At 52.3% G+C, this 15,916-nt stretch overlaps 1 protein-coding gene across 1 annotated transcript in view; it reads left to right on the forward strand.

Annotated features, from left to right (window-relative positions):
• WNK2 (WNK lysine deficient protein kinase 2) overlaps window positions 1-15,916 on the forward strand; it is a 124,785-nt gene that overhangs the window by 21,763 nt on the left and 87,106 nt on the right. The gene's annotated exons all lie outside the window — the stretch shown is intronic.

The following is a 15,916-nucleotide window of genomic DNA, read 5'->3' on the forward strand; positions in this document are numbered from 1 at the left end:
TGTGTTAATGTTACCTGCTGCCCTCTCACTGTATATTCTTCTGAGAAACATTTTGAAAACAGCAGAGGAAATATGTCTTTGTAGAGAAAGGAGAACCACCCATGCTCTTGTCACCAGGCTGAGATGGGGCCCTCATTCTGTGTGTCGTGCCATTTGGCCAGTTTATGTGCACGTGCTGTCCGTGTGCATGTGTCTGTGTGTGTGTCATTCATGTGCACGTTCACACATATGCAGCTGAGCCGCTGTCCCTCTGATGGCACTTGTGGTGCTTGGTGCCATGTCAGGGCAGCCTCATCCTTGAGATTTTCCTCCATGATCAGACCAAGGAGGCGGCTGATCCTCTGTGAACCACAGCCTTGAAGACCCTTAGGAATAGCTTTTTCTCTTTCGAATAATTTCCTGAACAAAAGCTTCTAGATAGCGGAGCAGGAGGACAGAGACCTGTGACCTGGGGAAATTGGCTGTGGCCAGCTCCATCCCAGGTGGGCGTGGGCACCTGGCAGCCTTCCCCAGCAAGGGCTCCATGGTGCCCTCAGTGGGGGCCGGGCTGCACGGCTGCAGGGCAGGGCTATGTGCCTCGGTCCTGGGCACCTCAAGGTGGAGGGTGGGCCTGGCTCAAGGCCAGGACATGCTGGCCCCCGTGCCCACTGCCTGCCCACGCACCCACCGGGTCTGTGGACAGGACAGCCATAGGGCCGGAGCTGCCTGCCCTCCTTCAGGGTGGCTCATGGAGCGCCTTTGCCCTCCCCTGCCTTCGCGACAGGGCTGGTCACGTGGCCTGAGGGTGGCACCCAGTCCTCCCCACTGTGAGGCGGAGACCATGGTGGAGGCCTCAGGAACCACAGTTAGGAACACCTGGGATGCTCCTGGTCTTGGTTTGCTCTTAGGGGGTTCTGGAGGGCCGGGGGTATTGCTGGGGAGGAGCAGCCGGCAGTGAACAGGGCTGCTCCAGCGCTGTGCTCAGGCGGAAGGAGCAAACCTACGTTGTGGTAGGAGTCGGGCCTGCGGGTAGCCTCGCCCGTGTGGCCTCCAGCCAGCCACTCTACCTGTCTCTCTGGGCCCCTGGGGAGAGGGGCAGTGAGCTCTGAGGGTGGCCACTGCCCAGTGGTGGTCAAAGCCTGCCCTCTGCCAGGATCCCAGGGAGGATTCTCCGTGTCCACGGCCAGGGAAGCCCCAGGGCTGGGTTTGTCTGGGTCACGAGGTGCCTCTGTCCCACTCTGACTTGAAGATTAGTGGGGTACCCCCACAGCCAGGGAGGGACCCCACACCTCTGGGCATGGAGCCTGTGACCTCTCTGTGGCCCAGAAGAGGTAAAAGTTGCATTTCTGGGCTCTGGTGTGATCTTGGGGGTTTCCATCTTTGGGGCCCCACCATGAGGGCAGTGGGTGGGACACCTTCTTGTAAGTGTGAAGAATAAGTCTGTTCTAGTTTTAGCTGGTGTGGCTGCCCCACTGACCGCTTCGCACTGTCCCCACGTGTGAGTGGCGTCCCTGCCTTTCCAGCAAGCACCCCTACCCCAGGGACATAGGGGGCAGTGCTCCCGAGAGAAGGCTTGAGGAGGACAGGGGTGTAGGGGGAGGTGGGGCTGTGTGTGCTGATGGAGGGGTGGGGCGGGCAATGTGGGCAGGGAGGGGAGACTGGGGTGCTGCTGTCCCGCGTGGGCCTTTGCTGGGTGGGTGGGGCGCTGGCCACAGCACAAGCCCCGAGCAGACCGCTGGCTGCCAGGCTGCAGTGTTGGGCGTGGGGTGGCCAGCAGGGGCTTGGTGGCGGAGTGAGCGAGACCCCGTTGTCTGCAGGGCAGCTGCCTCTAGTGCTGCGGGACCTCGCCTCTCTGTGCACGTGGGTGCTGGGGCGCTTAAGCCCGCCCTGTCTGCAGACGTGTGCTCTGGACTCAGATCGTCCACTTTCTGAGCCCACCGAGACCACACCAGACCCCTTCCCTGGGAGCTGCAGGCTCCGCTCTGCATCCCGGAGAGCACACAAGGGCTTCCTGCTCTTCTGGGCTACTGAGTGGGGGGCTGGGGTGGGCCATTTGTTTTCCAGATGTTTATCGTCCCTGGCTGTGTGGGGACAGGGCAAGAGCCTGCTCTCCTTTGGGTCGTAAGGGTATGTCCGGGACTACGGTGGGAGCCCCAGGGACCTCGATGGCTTCCAGGGTGACATGTCCCCAGAGGATGTCTTCCCTCATGGTCTCACTCTTTAACTCATTCATTCATGCATTCATTCATTCACTCATTCATTCACCAACTCATTCACTTACACATATACTCTCTCACTTACACATTCATTCACTCATTCATTCACCAACTCATTCACTTACACATATACTCTCTCACTTACACATTCACTCCCTCATTTACTCATGTACTCAAACTCATTCATTCATCTACTCATTCATCATCCATATACTCACTCATTGGTCCTCACTCGTTAGTTGTTTATTCACTTGCTTATTCATTCATTCACCTATTATCATTCTTCAGTTGTGGGAGGTGCCCCCAGCTCCTGCAGACTTGAAAAAAAATGGAGACACTTTATTCCCTTTCTTCCTGGGCTACTCTAGGCTTCAGCAAAACCAGCAATGAGAAGCCAGGATGAGGATACGTTAGTTAGGTGTAGAGCCAGGCTTGTTGTGACTTACCTACCTCGTGGGGTCACAGTGTGTGAGAGTGGCCCCCAGCAGGACAGTGTCATAAAGAGGCTGGCCCCAGCCCCGTGAGTCTGCCCAGCGGGTGCCCACCTGTCCCACGCAATCACAGGGGCTCCTTCTGGAGCCTTGCCAGGTGACCCCCTCTTCTCCCTCCATGATGAGCCCCAGAGCTCTGTACACACAGGCCCCTCGTGTGGCCTATGGTTAAGGGCACAGCCATGGAGGCAGCCAGAGCCAGATGCCAAGGTTTAGGGTCTGGCCTGCCCCTTGCTGAGTTGTTGAGCCTGTCTGAATCTCAGTTTCCCTCTCCGTAAAATGGGAGCATCGTGACATGCACTGCTCATAGGGCTGAGCCCTGAGGGTAGAGGTCCTGTCTCAAGGTCACCTTCATGGGCCCAGTGTGTGGCTGTTCAGTAGGTCATGGCCATCTGTAAATATTTGCTTGAAGGGAGAGAGAGATGATGGTTTGGAGGAAGGGGACATTTCCTCATTCCCTGGGGTATGAGCGAGGAGAGAGAGAGACTCCCCAAACCCAGGCTCTCCTAATCCTGTGCCCTTGGAATATTTCAGACTCAGTTTTGATCCTGGGCCTTGGGGCTGTTGCCACCTTTTGAGTGTAAAACATCACAGGTGGAGGTGGGGAAGCTGCTTGTGGGGCACCAGACCTGAGATTTTCTTGGTCTCAGTCTTGAGAAGGGGAGATGGCTTTGCTACCATTTGGGTACCAGCCTACTTCCAGGAAGGAGGTACCTACTGAGCACTGAGGTCTGCATTGTACTTGGGGTTCTCTTCTGATCTTGGGAGGGGATACAAGTGCTTTCTTCCCAGAGTTGATTGGAGCAACAGGGATGGTTGTGCTTCCGTAGTGGACACATCCTGGGGAGGCGTGGACTCTGAAGCTTGACAGTTTAGGAGGGCATGTGACAGAGAGCAGGGGTAGTGAGCTCTGTGAGGGTATGCTTATTCCACCTGTCATTTCATTTCATTTCGTTTGTAATTTTGGGTCGTCATTTCATCACATATTTGTGCATCCATGTAATGGTAATTTTAACAACCAAGGTGTGTTCTCAGATGTGGCTGCCCTGTAATTAAATGAGCTATTCTTGGATCTTTGGTCTTTGGGAAGTTTTGAATTTAGAACTAGAAAGTGTGTTATGCATCCTTTCATACACTTTGGGGTGGGTACGTTGGAGATTACAACACGTATCCTTTAGTTATTGAAGTGTGATGTAAGCTAGCATTTCTGCCACTTCCTGAGCAACAGGAGCATCTTAGGACATTTGAACTCCATTTACCCACTCTTCCCTGCGTTTTGTGATATTGTTATGTAGTTTAATCCTCCATGTATTTTATATCCCTTATGACATTATTGTTAAATTGTTGTTCTTTTGGATTTTTCTTTTGTATTTTTGTCTGGTCAATATTATTAGAGAGTAACTAATGCATTTGTCCTTTCCATTGCTTTCAATTCTTTCCTGCATTTCCATGTGAGACCATTTCCTTTTACCTGAAGTTTTCCCCTTTGTATTTCATGTAGTACTTGTTTACTGCTGATGACATCTCTGTCTGAAAAAGTCTTTGTTCTTATTTGAAGATTATTTTTGCTGGATATAGAATTCTAGGTTGACAGTTTTTTTCTCTGGCACTTTCAAGATGCTATTGCATAGTCTTTTTCCACGGTTTCTGTTGAGGTCAGCTGTCAGACTAGTTGTTGCTTCTTTGAACAAGATAATGTGTCCCCCCATCCCTTTGCTGATTTTAAGATTTTCTGTGTTCAGTTTTTAGGAGTTTTTTTTACTGTAATGTGCCCAGGTGCTGGTTTTATTTGTATTTAATCTGCTGCTGTGGGATTTATAGCACTTCTTGAACCTATTGATGTCTTGCTTCAGTTTTAGGAAATTTGGGGGCATTATGTTTTAAATATTTGGATTCCATTCTTTATGCCCTCTTCTTTCAGGACCTCACTACCCAAAGGTTGAACCTATGTGTCTGTGTCTTCTATAAGTCTTTTACTCCCTTTTTGTCCATGTTTCAGTCTGTATATTTATTACTGGCCTATCTTCCAGTTTGCTAATCCTCTTTTCAGCTATGTCTAATCTGCTGTTAAACCCATATATTGAGTTCAGAATTTAATTTTTTAGTTCTAGGTTTTCATTTGATTCTTATTCCATAGATTTCAGTTCTGATGAAATGATTCATCTTACTATCATTTTTTTGACTAATCACAGTAATTTTAAAATCTGTGTGTGATAACTGTAATATTTGGTTCCCCAGGGAATTTGTTGGTATTATCTTTTTTTTCCTTGTAATTTTCTGGGGTCATTTGGTCTTGTCTGCTGGTCTTCCTAGTCATGTTTTATTGATGTGTTCAGAAATTGTGGAGAAATTGAGGCTCTGGTTAATTTTTTTCTTTTCTCTAGAGGTAAACGTTTTACTGCCTGTAGGAGGCAGTTAGAATAAGAGCAGAGCAGATCATCTTAATCTAGTCTGGCATTGAGTTGATTCAGCCTTTGTGAGGGCTGATCTGTTTTGCCTTATCCTCTCTCCTAGCATTTAGCTCTTCTGGAAGGGCTAATGTGTAAGCCAGTGTGTTTAACCAAGGCCTCTCTTCCTTGGCAGGCCCTGGGCTCTGACTGTCGTCTTCTCAGCTCTGTTAGACTGCTGAAGTCCTGCCCAGCTTCTCAGCTCCCAATGTGGGTCTTCCTTTTCTGCAGGAGACTCAGAATGGTGACATTAGGATGAATGGCACTGGTGGTTGATGTCATGCGTGTGTGTGTGTGTGTGTGTGTGTGTGTGTGTGTGTGTGTGTGTGTTGTGCACTTGCTGTCTTGGTGGTAGTCCCCAGGGCTCTTGCTGCCAGCTCTGGGAGGTACTGAGGATAGGATTAGGGGAGCAGACGTGTGCAGCAGGGCTGGACCTCCGTGGTCTTCCTGTAGCCCTGATCACATGCTGGTGGGGCCATCTGTCAGTCCCCTCCCACTCCCTGGCCCTGCAGCCTAGTGCAGCACTGGCTCAGAGGAACACTAGGATGTTCGTGCTCAGGAACATGTCTGTTCAGCAGACAGCCCAGCCTGAGCCCAACCCCTGCCTGGAGCTCCAGTAGCCCGGCCATCAAGGCCATCTTAGGTCTTGGTGGAATCACTCAGGCCACCCAGGGCCTCTGGAGAAGGAGGAGAGTGAGGTCCAGGTGACCTCATTCTGGGGTGGGCTTAAAGGACTGAGCCAGAACCGTAGCCTCGTATGGTAGCAGGCATCAGAATCCCCCACCCGTCCTAAGTGCCCAGAGCTGTGGAGGGGAGGGGGGAGGAAGGTCTGCTGTCTGGGGGAGGGTCCACAGCATTCAGCAGACTGTCCAGACCCTGCACTCCACTGCTGCTCTGGGGTGCCCTGAGCCTGTGCACCCTGTGTGGGGGCAGGGCAGCCACTCAGCGAGGGCTGACCTCCTGAGGCCAAGCCCCAAAGCAGATGGACGACTCCAATAGCTCGGCCCTGCAGCTGTCTCTGCAGACTTGCTCAGAGTTCCACAGGCCTTGCCCTAGCGTTGTCCTCCCTGCCCCTCCCCCACGGGAGCTGCCCTCTGTGGTTGAGCTGTTAATCCTGCTGACCCGTGCCCATGGTGCTATCCAAACCTATCTTTAGGTGTCCCTCTGGGGAGGTGGCTGTAGGGTAAGGCTGGCCCTTCCTGGAAATTAGATGCATGGTGTGGTCAGATGTGGGCGGTGGCCACCTGCCCTCTGTTGCAGAGCCTCTGGTCACCTCGGGTGAGTGCTGATTCGTCCACTTGGGGAGGAGCCAGGCCTGCTCTCAGCAGGGTTTCTGGGGGTAGGATGGGCCCGTGAGGATCTCTCTTCCTGGCGTGCGTGCCCACTGGGCCTTCCCTGCTTTCACCCAGGGTCTGAGGGTCAGAGCAGATGTTTGCTTATAAGGAAATAGTGTTCCCTGGAGAAAAGGAAAGGCCTGTTTCCCTGTGGCCGTCCCTGCACGGTGACTGCTGCCAGCAGGGGCTGCCGGTCCATGGTTGGTTTGTGCATCTGGGTTGTCTCACTGTTGGGGCCAGGGCTGCCCCGGCTTCCTTGGGTTCAGTTGTCCCAAGTTGACTGTACCTTCTGCCGCAGTGGCCTCTTGCCCGGCCCTTCCTCATCTCCCTGCCTCTGGGGGAGAATAGTCGGGTGTCGGGAGCCTGGACAACATGGGTCAGCACTTGGGACTCCTGTGCAGGATTGGGCCGCCCTGCTGACCCCCGGGCTGGCCTTGGAGAGCTGGGCAGCCACCCAGTGATGTGGCACTGAGCCTCGAAGCTGAGACCAGGGGCTATGCTTGCGGCCCATGGTCAGGAGAAGAGGATGCCTGGATGTCCCTGCAAGGGTGTGGGGTAATCTCTGTCCCTCCCTCCCACCTGATGGAAGGTGTTCTAGGACCCTCTGAGCAGGTGTGTTTTTCTCAGCCATTTCCCCCACATGTGAATAGTCTGCGTCTACTGACACTTGCAGTCCCCAGTGGTCAGCGCTGTGGGCGGGGCTGGGTGCTGTCCTGGGGGGCCCATGGCAGCCACTGGTGGCTCTGGGGCTGGAGTTCCTCCTGCTCTTCTGTTTCAAAAAGTGCACCCACGGGCAAACACTTGCCAGTTTTTCTGACTGCAACAGGGACACCTGCTTTTAAAAAGTCTGGATGTGTATTGTGGGAGTACGCACTTTCAGTTCCCCTGCGGAGAAACCTAACATTAAGGATTAGATGTGGATGGTTCCCAAGTTTGTCATCGGCTTTTAGCTCGTGGTCTTCATTTAAGGATGCTGGTCCTTGGGAAGACCCCCGTCCACGCAGAAGGCTGGGCAGGCGCCTGCTCAGGGGCACGGTGTGGGCTCAGCTTGTCTGGGGGGTCATGGTGCTGAGAAGGGGCCCTTTGGCTCTGTCCTACAGAGTGGAAGAAGCTGCATGTGGGCTCCCCTTTGCTTTTTCTGGAGCTCTAGGTCAACCCTGTGAGCTTTAAAACTTTAATTTGGAAATAAAACACCCACATGCCCTGAGCCCAGCTCCACCTGTTCCCAGCCTGCTCTCCTGCTTCCTTGCTCCCGTCTCCTGTTTCCCAGGCAGCTGAGCGCAGGTGCAGATGGTGCCTGCAGGAGTCTGGGCCCCGCCCCACTCAGCACTCAGCTCTTCCTGATTGGGACATTACCTCGTGTCGCCTGGCGTGGGAGGGTTGGGGCCCAAAGGGCATCTCTCCCCATCTCCCTATAGGACAGGTGTCCCATCTCTGAGGCCCTGGCTGCAGGGCTGGGAGTCTCATTTGTTTAAAATGGTTCCCCCACGGTGTGAATGAGCATGGGCCCTGCCAGCCTGACCTGCTAGGGGCCAGGGGGGACTTAGGGGGCCAGGCCTCTCCTTGAAGCACGTGTACTGTCCAGAGCCCAGGGGGTTGTATTTAGGGTGCATCCCTTTGGCTGAGGGCTGGAAACTCCTGGGTGGGTGCTGCTATCTACCCATTATACAGATATGGGAAACTGAGCTCTGAGAAGTGGAGTTGGTGCCCAAGCCTGGATTCCATCCTTGGTCTCTGAAATCAGGATAGCCCTTTCCATTTTGTGTGCTCTCCCCAGGACCAGCACAGGACAGTGTGTGGTGCAGAGGGGCTGAGGGCGAGGCTGGCTGTGCTGGCCGAGGCTCTTGATGACACCATGTGTCAGTGCAGCCTTACACCGACCGACCTTTCCTGTTTTGTGGAGGGGGAATGGAGCACAGTGAGGCCAGGAAAGGCAGAGCTGACAGCCCCACAGACCAGGAGCTAAGGGGCAGGAGCAGACGGGCAGAGACTCCCTGGATGGCAGCATCTTGACTGCTGCTGGGCAGAGGGCTGGGTCGCCCTGAGCCCCTGGTTGGAGGACCTGCTCTGTGGGGTGATCTGAGGAGGGCGCTGGGGGCCGGCCGGCTGGGAGGAAGGGCCTCATCTTGTCCAGGGCCTGTGTGAGGTCACAGGTCTTGGAGAAGTTTCATGGGGGTGGTGGGCTTGGGGGCTGGGCACCTCAGGAAGGCTTGTGCTTGCCATCGGGTGGCTGTGCTGTCCCAGCATCTGGCCCCAGGTGGCCCATGTCCTGTCACCTGTACCCCATCATGGCTTAGGGCCTTGGGGGTGCCTGGTGTGTCTGGGCCAACTGCCCTGTGTCCCCCGGATCCTCTTCCTCCTCTTGGCCTTCGAGGCAGGAAAGGAGCCCTGCCCCACTGCTGGCTGCCCCACGCCATCCCTGCTGCACAGTTATGGCTACACTGGCTCCCCATGGTGGCTCTGTCTGCACCCAAGATGGGGGTGATGGGTGGGCCTGGGGTCGGGTGGGCTCCTGCAGCCTGCCCTGGGATCAGAGCCCTGGGGTGAGGATGGTGGGGCCTAGCACTGAGGGCCTGTCCTAAAACTGACCACTGTGCCAGGGATGGGGGCTTCCTAACGGGCAGGTAGGCGGGCATCCCCCATCCATCCTGGACCTCCCCTCTTGGGGGTCCCGCCTGAGCAAAAAGCCCAACGCTAGACCCCTGGCACGGGGGCCTCCACGCACTGGGCACGACCACCATCGCATGCGCTCAGTGAGACCGGAGGAGGCCCTGGCAGGGCCGCAGCTGGTCCTGGTGAAGGGCGGCTCAGGGTTTTGTTCTACTGACCAACAGGAACTGTTCACCGTCCACAAAGCAGAAGGTGGACAGAGCAGTGCTGGGCCCTGCCTCATTCTGGAGATGACTAAGATTCACCCATGGATGCCTCACGTAATTGGGAGGAGAGCTCCATCTGGCTCCGTGAGCGATCTGCTTTCCATAAAGTTTGTTCGCTCTTTGTTTTGGTCAGCTATGCGCTGCTAATTTGTAATGGTCACTCAATCCGGAAGAATAACCTTTGCCCTCAGAGCATTATCATCACAGGGAATTTTTAAAAAGCCAGATTCCACTATGAGCAAGTCTGTGGCAGAGGAGTACGGGGGTGGGGGTGGGGGGCAGTCAGCGCAAGACTTTCAGGAAAAGCTGCATCCTGTTTGCCGGGTCTGTGGGAATGGAAAGGGGGTCCCGACTGGAGTGAGAGGCACCTCTGTTCACGTATTTGTGAAACAGCTGATGGAGGGTATCAGATTGCTGGTATTTGGATTCCGTGGGAAACATTTCAAAGAACATTTTTAAAAAGTCAGCATTTATAAAATGCTGGGAATGGCATCCTTTGCAACTGTTTGAAGCATGTTTTAGATCCCTGCTGACCCCTCAGGATGGGCACCCAGTTCCTTCTGTGTGGGGAGACAGGGTGAGTCCCAGTACAGGGGAGAGGGCCCAGGTCCCAGCAGGCTTTTAAGAGTTCACAGCCTCGCCTGGCACCTCCCCTTCCTCCCTCTGCCCCTTGCCTCCCCTTTTAAAGAAAAGAATATTTATGGAAGCAGCCAGGGGCCAGAGATTCAAGTTCACGTTTCTGCTCCAGAGAATTATAAACTTCTTGACGTTCTTGACAAAGAAGACTGAGTCCTGGAGGTGCCCAGTCCCGCTGACCCACTGCCGAGCGCTTCCTTCTCAGTCTGTGCACACGGCCAGACTCTCTCCGACGGATGCGGGGATCCTGTGCTTCACGATGTCCCTTTTCTGCTACTGACTCCAGGGGCATGTCACTCTCTGTGACTCCTCTGCCACTTGTATTTGGTAGTAGCAGGGAAATTTTCCATTTTGATAATGATGCCTTTTTAAATATGTGAATTACAAAACACTTACAGCAGCTCACCTGTGAGATCACATATTTTATTGCTCAAGATGAGGGTAAAGAGAGGGAACTTGGGTTTAAAAGCAGTGAGTTTGTTTACTTTTAAACCTGCAGTGAATATTGGAGGGAGCAGGTCACAGAGCCCTACAGGTCTCGCATTCGCTGGCTTGTTGGCTTGTGGTGGGTGCTGGGTTTTGATGTGAGGGTGGCCCCACTGAGCCCCAGTGGTCACTAACTTCCGAGCAGGCCCATCACCTGCCTGTTTTCCAGCAATGTCTTGTCGCTGGGCGCTATGGCAACATAAACCACAGGCTGCCCTAACCTCACACCTGCCCAAAGGCCTCTTCCTCCAATGCCCCAGACCTGCCCACGTCCTGGGTAGGATGGGGAGCTGCCCTTCTTCTCCTCGGAGCCAAGGGTGTCCTGGCTGGTACTGCCCACCTGTCCGTTTGCACTAATTTTTGGCATAGTTTATCATTGCATATTTATGTGTTTTCTCATCTACTGCCTGTTTTCTCCATGAGGTTGTAAACAGTGGTTTCCCGCACACCCAAAGCCTTCATGACTATCTGAGTGACTCCAGCTTCAGAGCCTGGGGGACAAGGCAGCCTGCTGTCTACTGACACTCTGTTCCCTGTGCACTCACTGAGCCCAGAGACTTCCTGGAACCAGACCCCCACTCTCTCCCCACTTCAGGGTGAAAGGGTGGGTGAAGAGCCTGCTGGGCCCCCAGCCACGGCTACCTAGGAGTGGCAGGGGGTTAACCTGGGGCTAACCAGGAAGGCATGGAGCATGCAGCATCTCTGGGCTTCCTTGGAGCAGTGGGAACACTCCTGCCCCCGGAAGGTGACAGGGCCACAGGGAGCACACACATGTGGTTGAGGCCTCATGCTGTCTGCCCCGTGGATGTCGAGACTTTTGAGTGTGAGCACTTACTGACATGCAGGGAGGTGAGTCCTTGGGGAGGCCTACCACCCCCCAATCCTAGCCCAGCACTTCACCTGGGGCCCCCACCCTGGGCCACTTCTGCCTGCGTGGGACAGTTCTGGACAGAGACGCTTGAGGGATTTTTTGGTTTTGAATCATGACTACATGGAGCTGGAGAGAGGCCCACAGCAAGCTTGTGTCCAGGGCTGTGGTCTTGCTGGTTCTGGACACCCTCCTTTACCTGTGTATGTGTGTGTTTCACTTTCTCCTGGTGGGACCTGGGGTTGCCACGAAGTTCTGCCCCTTGAAGGGGTCGGTTCTTGGGCTTTTGCCCACCTGAAAGGAGAATGCCGCAGAATCCCAAGGGCAGCAGGTGTGTCATTTGCAACTCTGGCTATCACCCATTGGAGCTGTTCTGGCAGATTGGGGGGCCCCAAGATGTCTCAGGAGGGGACCACCTGCAGACACGCTGGCACATTCAGGGTAGGAACCTCTGATCCTCTTAGTCAACACCCAAAGCAATGTCTGGTGTGTTTCCCTAGGCAGCCCTGGGGTGCTGGGAAGGCCCACTGGGGCCAGGCATCATCTTCTGGCCACCTGGCCGTCCAACCAGAGCACCCCCTGTGTGGCTTCACTGCCCAGCTTGGCCAGAAATATTTTTTCTCTTTATCATCTGACTGATGACTTTCACCATCTATGAGGGAATGGGAGCCACTAATTTATGTAGCACCAGGGACTCAGTAGGAGGAATAGTGGTGCTAAGTGACCTCCCCCTCCCCCCCACCAAACCTTTAAGAACGATGTGACTCTGGCAGGATTTGGAAATCTTTTCCTAGGAATCAGATGCATCCTTCCTACTCTTGCTTGGTGGCCATGAGCCATCCTGGTAGATTGATTAATGAATGAATTCACTCCACATGTTTATGATGTGCTGGTGGCTGGGTTGGCTCTGTTGTCCTGGACTCACCAATGTAATGGGGGCCGACCAGCAGTGGACAAGCGACAAGGAGTTAGATGAGCTTTGTGTGGGGCCCGTGGGCAGCAGGCCCTGCAGGTGGGCTCTGGTGGTGCTGAGGGGGAGATGCTAACTGACCTTTAAACTACCAAGCCATGTGTTACGTGGATTAAAAATAGCCCAGTGGTGCGGAATAAAAATAAGGTCTCCTCCTCCCTTCCCAGCCCATCTCCAAGAGGCACCATTATTAACCGTTTATGATTTTCATGTCTTTAATTTATCAACTTTAGCTGGCGTCTACCATAGAAAATGAAGATGGTAGCACATTCGGGATACTTTTCTTCCACTTCTCATTTTTTGTTACCTATTTAGAATGTGAACATTTTGCTGTGAAACCACAATGATATCTTTTATGTGTTGCTGTTGGTTGATGCTAAAATACTGGCAAAAATAACTTACGCTGTAAATGAGTCTGTGAGTTTTGTCTAGAATCAAGGACTAGGCCCACTGAAAGGGGATTGCAACTGAAACACCGTTGCCCAGAGAAGGCTTCCTGGGCGAGCTGGCCCAGCCAAGCACCCCATGCCCCCCAGCTTCCCTCATCCCCAGGGACCTTGAGGGTCATCTTGGCCACATGCCTTTCTGTTTTGTTGTGCTGTTTTGTTGAAATGCTTCTCCAGTAACTTGTCTTACCTAGAGTTTGCGAGAAGTCAACTGTGGGTACTTGCATGTCTGAAAATGAGTTTGGACCACTCAACTTGATGTGCTTGTCAGGGTGCAGAATTCAGAGTCGGCACTTTGAGGACATTGCCTGTACCCAGTGTCTCTGATGAGACTCGCAGCCTGTCTGGACTGTTCCTTTGCAGATAGGACTTACTTCTGGTCGTTGGGATTCTGAAATTTTACTGGAACAGGTCTGGAGGTGGGTCATTTTTCATTTTCTCTGACCTGGCCTTGGCAGGCCCTTTTATTCTAAATCATTCCCCTTCCAGCTCAGAGAAATGCTAATCTGCTATCTATTTATACTTTTGATGTCTGTTCTTAGAACTCCTGTTAGGCAGTTGTTTGACTTCCAGGTGGTTCTTTCATGTCTCTTAATGTTTCTCTCTTATTTTCTTTCTTTCTTCTACTTCTCTCATTTGGTCTTTGGATGTTTTCACTTTTTTATTTTTTTAAGATTCGAAAAATTGAAGTGTAATTTACATATAATGAAACACACAGAACTTACTATGCAAGTTGAGCTTTGACAAATGCACACACAGGTGCAACCCATGTCCTCTGTTATGACATGAAACATTTCCTTTGCCCCTCCCAAATTCTCTCAGCTCCACTTCTACCCACCCCAGAGGCAGCTGTTCTGATGCCATTCCTCATGCATTAGTTCTGTCTTTCCCAGAGTTTTGCATCAAAATGGGGTCACACTGGACATAATTCTTCTGTGTTTGGCTTTTTTTGTTCAACGTGATGCTTTTGGCATCTGCCTGTGGTGCTGAGAATCAGGAATGTGTCCCTTTTTGTTCCTGAACTGTGATCCTGTTTGCGTGGGTGTACCCTAGTTGGTTTCCATTCACCTGGCCGTAGACATCTGGGCATTTCCAGGTGGGGCTGTGATGAACAGAGCTGCTGCAAACATCCGTGTGCCTGTCTTTTGTGGACTTATGTTTTCCTCTCTTGGGTGGTTCCTGGGAGGAGAGTGGCTAGACACAGAGCAGGTGCCGAAGACTTCTCTAAGGGTGGTGCCACCTCGAACTCCCAGCAGCAGTATGCAAGGAGGCATCAGTTGTCCCCCAGCTGCACAGCAGTAGGAATTATGACTCTTTTTAATTTAGCCTTTCTGGGGGGTATGAGGTGGTAGTATCTCAGTGTGGTTTTTAATTGGCATTTTCCTAGTGATGAATGATGCTGAGCACCTTTTCATATGCTATTAGCCATTTCTGTATCTTCTGATAAAATATTTGTTCATGTATTTTTTTATCATTGAGTTATAGGTGTTCTCTCTGTATTCTGGATCTGAGTCCTTTGTCAGATATATGCGCAGAGAATAGTTTCTTTCAACTTGTGGCTTGACTTTTATATTCCTAAATAAATAATCTATCTATTTATTTATTTATCTTGAGATACAATCTCTTTATGTTGCCCAGGCTGGTCTCTTAACTCCTGGGCTGCAGTGATCCTCCTGCCTCAGCCTCCTGAGTAGCTGGTATTTCAGGTGCATGCCACCATGCTTGGTTTAAATAATTGGTTTTGATGAGTAGAACATGTTTCCATTTTATTATCTAGATTAAACATTAACTTTTTGGTATTATACTTAATGTTTCGTTGGATTACAGAATATCTTTTTTCTAAAAGATTGAAGTCAGCCCCAGTTTTTATTTGCAAGAGCTCTTTTTTTGTTGTTGTTGTTCCTTTTTAAATAGAAACTTACTCTTATTTGTATATGTCAACTTCTTGGGTCTTTATGGGAATAGTAATTAGATTTTTTAAAGTTGCCCTTGGTCTCTGAATTGTTTGTTCTTCTGGGTTTGGCCATGCTGATGGTTTCTCTTGGTATCGTTTGGCCCTGTCTGTGATCGTCCCTGTTCAATCTCACCCAGGAGTGAAGGGCCCATAAGGGTTTCTGTTGGGGGGCAGGGGTCTGGCGGGCTGGCAGGAGGAGGAATGGCCTGAATGGTACAGCCACTGTTTGGGATATAATTCCTTAACAAGATAAGTTTGGTTGTAATCCTGTGGCCCACTTCTCCTCTCTGTTGTATTAGTCTGGCTTGATGTTCTTTAGGCCCTTTCAGAAGGATCTGGGGGTGTTGGTTTGCATTTCCTTTTAGCTCTGAACTCTCCCTTCAGCTATCCAAATTCACCTGCTTTCTGTCTCCCTGGAATTCCTCAGAATTTTGCTGTTCTGTCTTTACTTGTGCTTATGGTTTCCTTCTGAAAATACACATTTCTTTTCTGACATTCCTGTGGGAGGCAGGCCTTGGTCTGTGGGCCTCTTGGACAAGGACCAGGAGGTAATGCTGGGGGCACGAGCTTGGGTGGAAGTGAGAGGGGTGGTGCGTATTTCGGGTGCGGAGAGGCCTCAGCTGGGCCCATGGACGTGGGATTTCATCCCACGGGATGAAGTTGGAAACACAGAGCCTTCAGGGTTGTGCGAGCTCTTTGGGTTTATTTTGAGTGCTCCAAGTGAGAATCCATTGAAAGATTTCGGGAAAAGAAGGGCAGGATCCAGGTGGGCTGCCGGGGGCAGTGAGGCAGAGGCAGGGTGGTGACGGATGGGTGAGTGTGGACAGGGTGGTGGGAGCTGGGGGGGTGGTGGATGCTGGAGCAGGTGGGAGCAGGGTGGGTGGCGCTGGGGTGTGTGCGAATGTGGTGTATAGTCTTGGTGGTCCCTTCTTGGGACTGTGGGCAGAGGGTGTATACGGGGGACACCCAGCAGCATGCACGTGACGAAGGTTCCCAGATGATGATGGTGGTGTTTGTCTGTTGTTCCCTATTTAAACTTGAAGTCAGTGGTTAGTTTGGCTGGCTCGAGCTGCACACAGTGGCCTGGGGGTCCAGGGAGGTGTCTGCTGTGTCCTGCACCAGAGGGCCCTGGCTGCTTGCTCATCAGTTTTGGTCTGCTGGGGCTTCTCTTCTTCCTCTGTCCTCAGCTCTGGTCTCAGGCACCTGTCAGCGT

Source organism: Lemur catta, chromosome 10 (assembly GCF_020740605.2).
Source record: "Lemur catta isolate mLemCat1 chromosome 10, mLemCat1.pri, whole genome shotgun sequence".
NCBI classification, from domain to species: Eukaryota; Metazoa; Chordata; class Mammalia; order Primates; family Lemuridae; genus Lemur; species Lemur catta.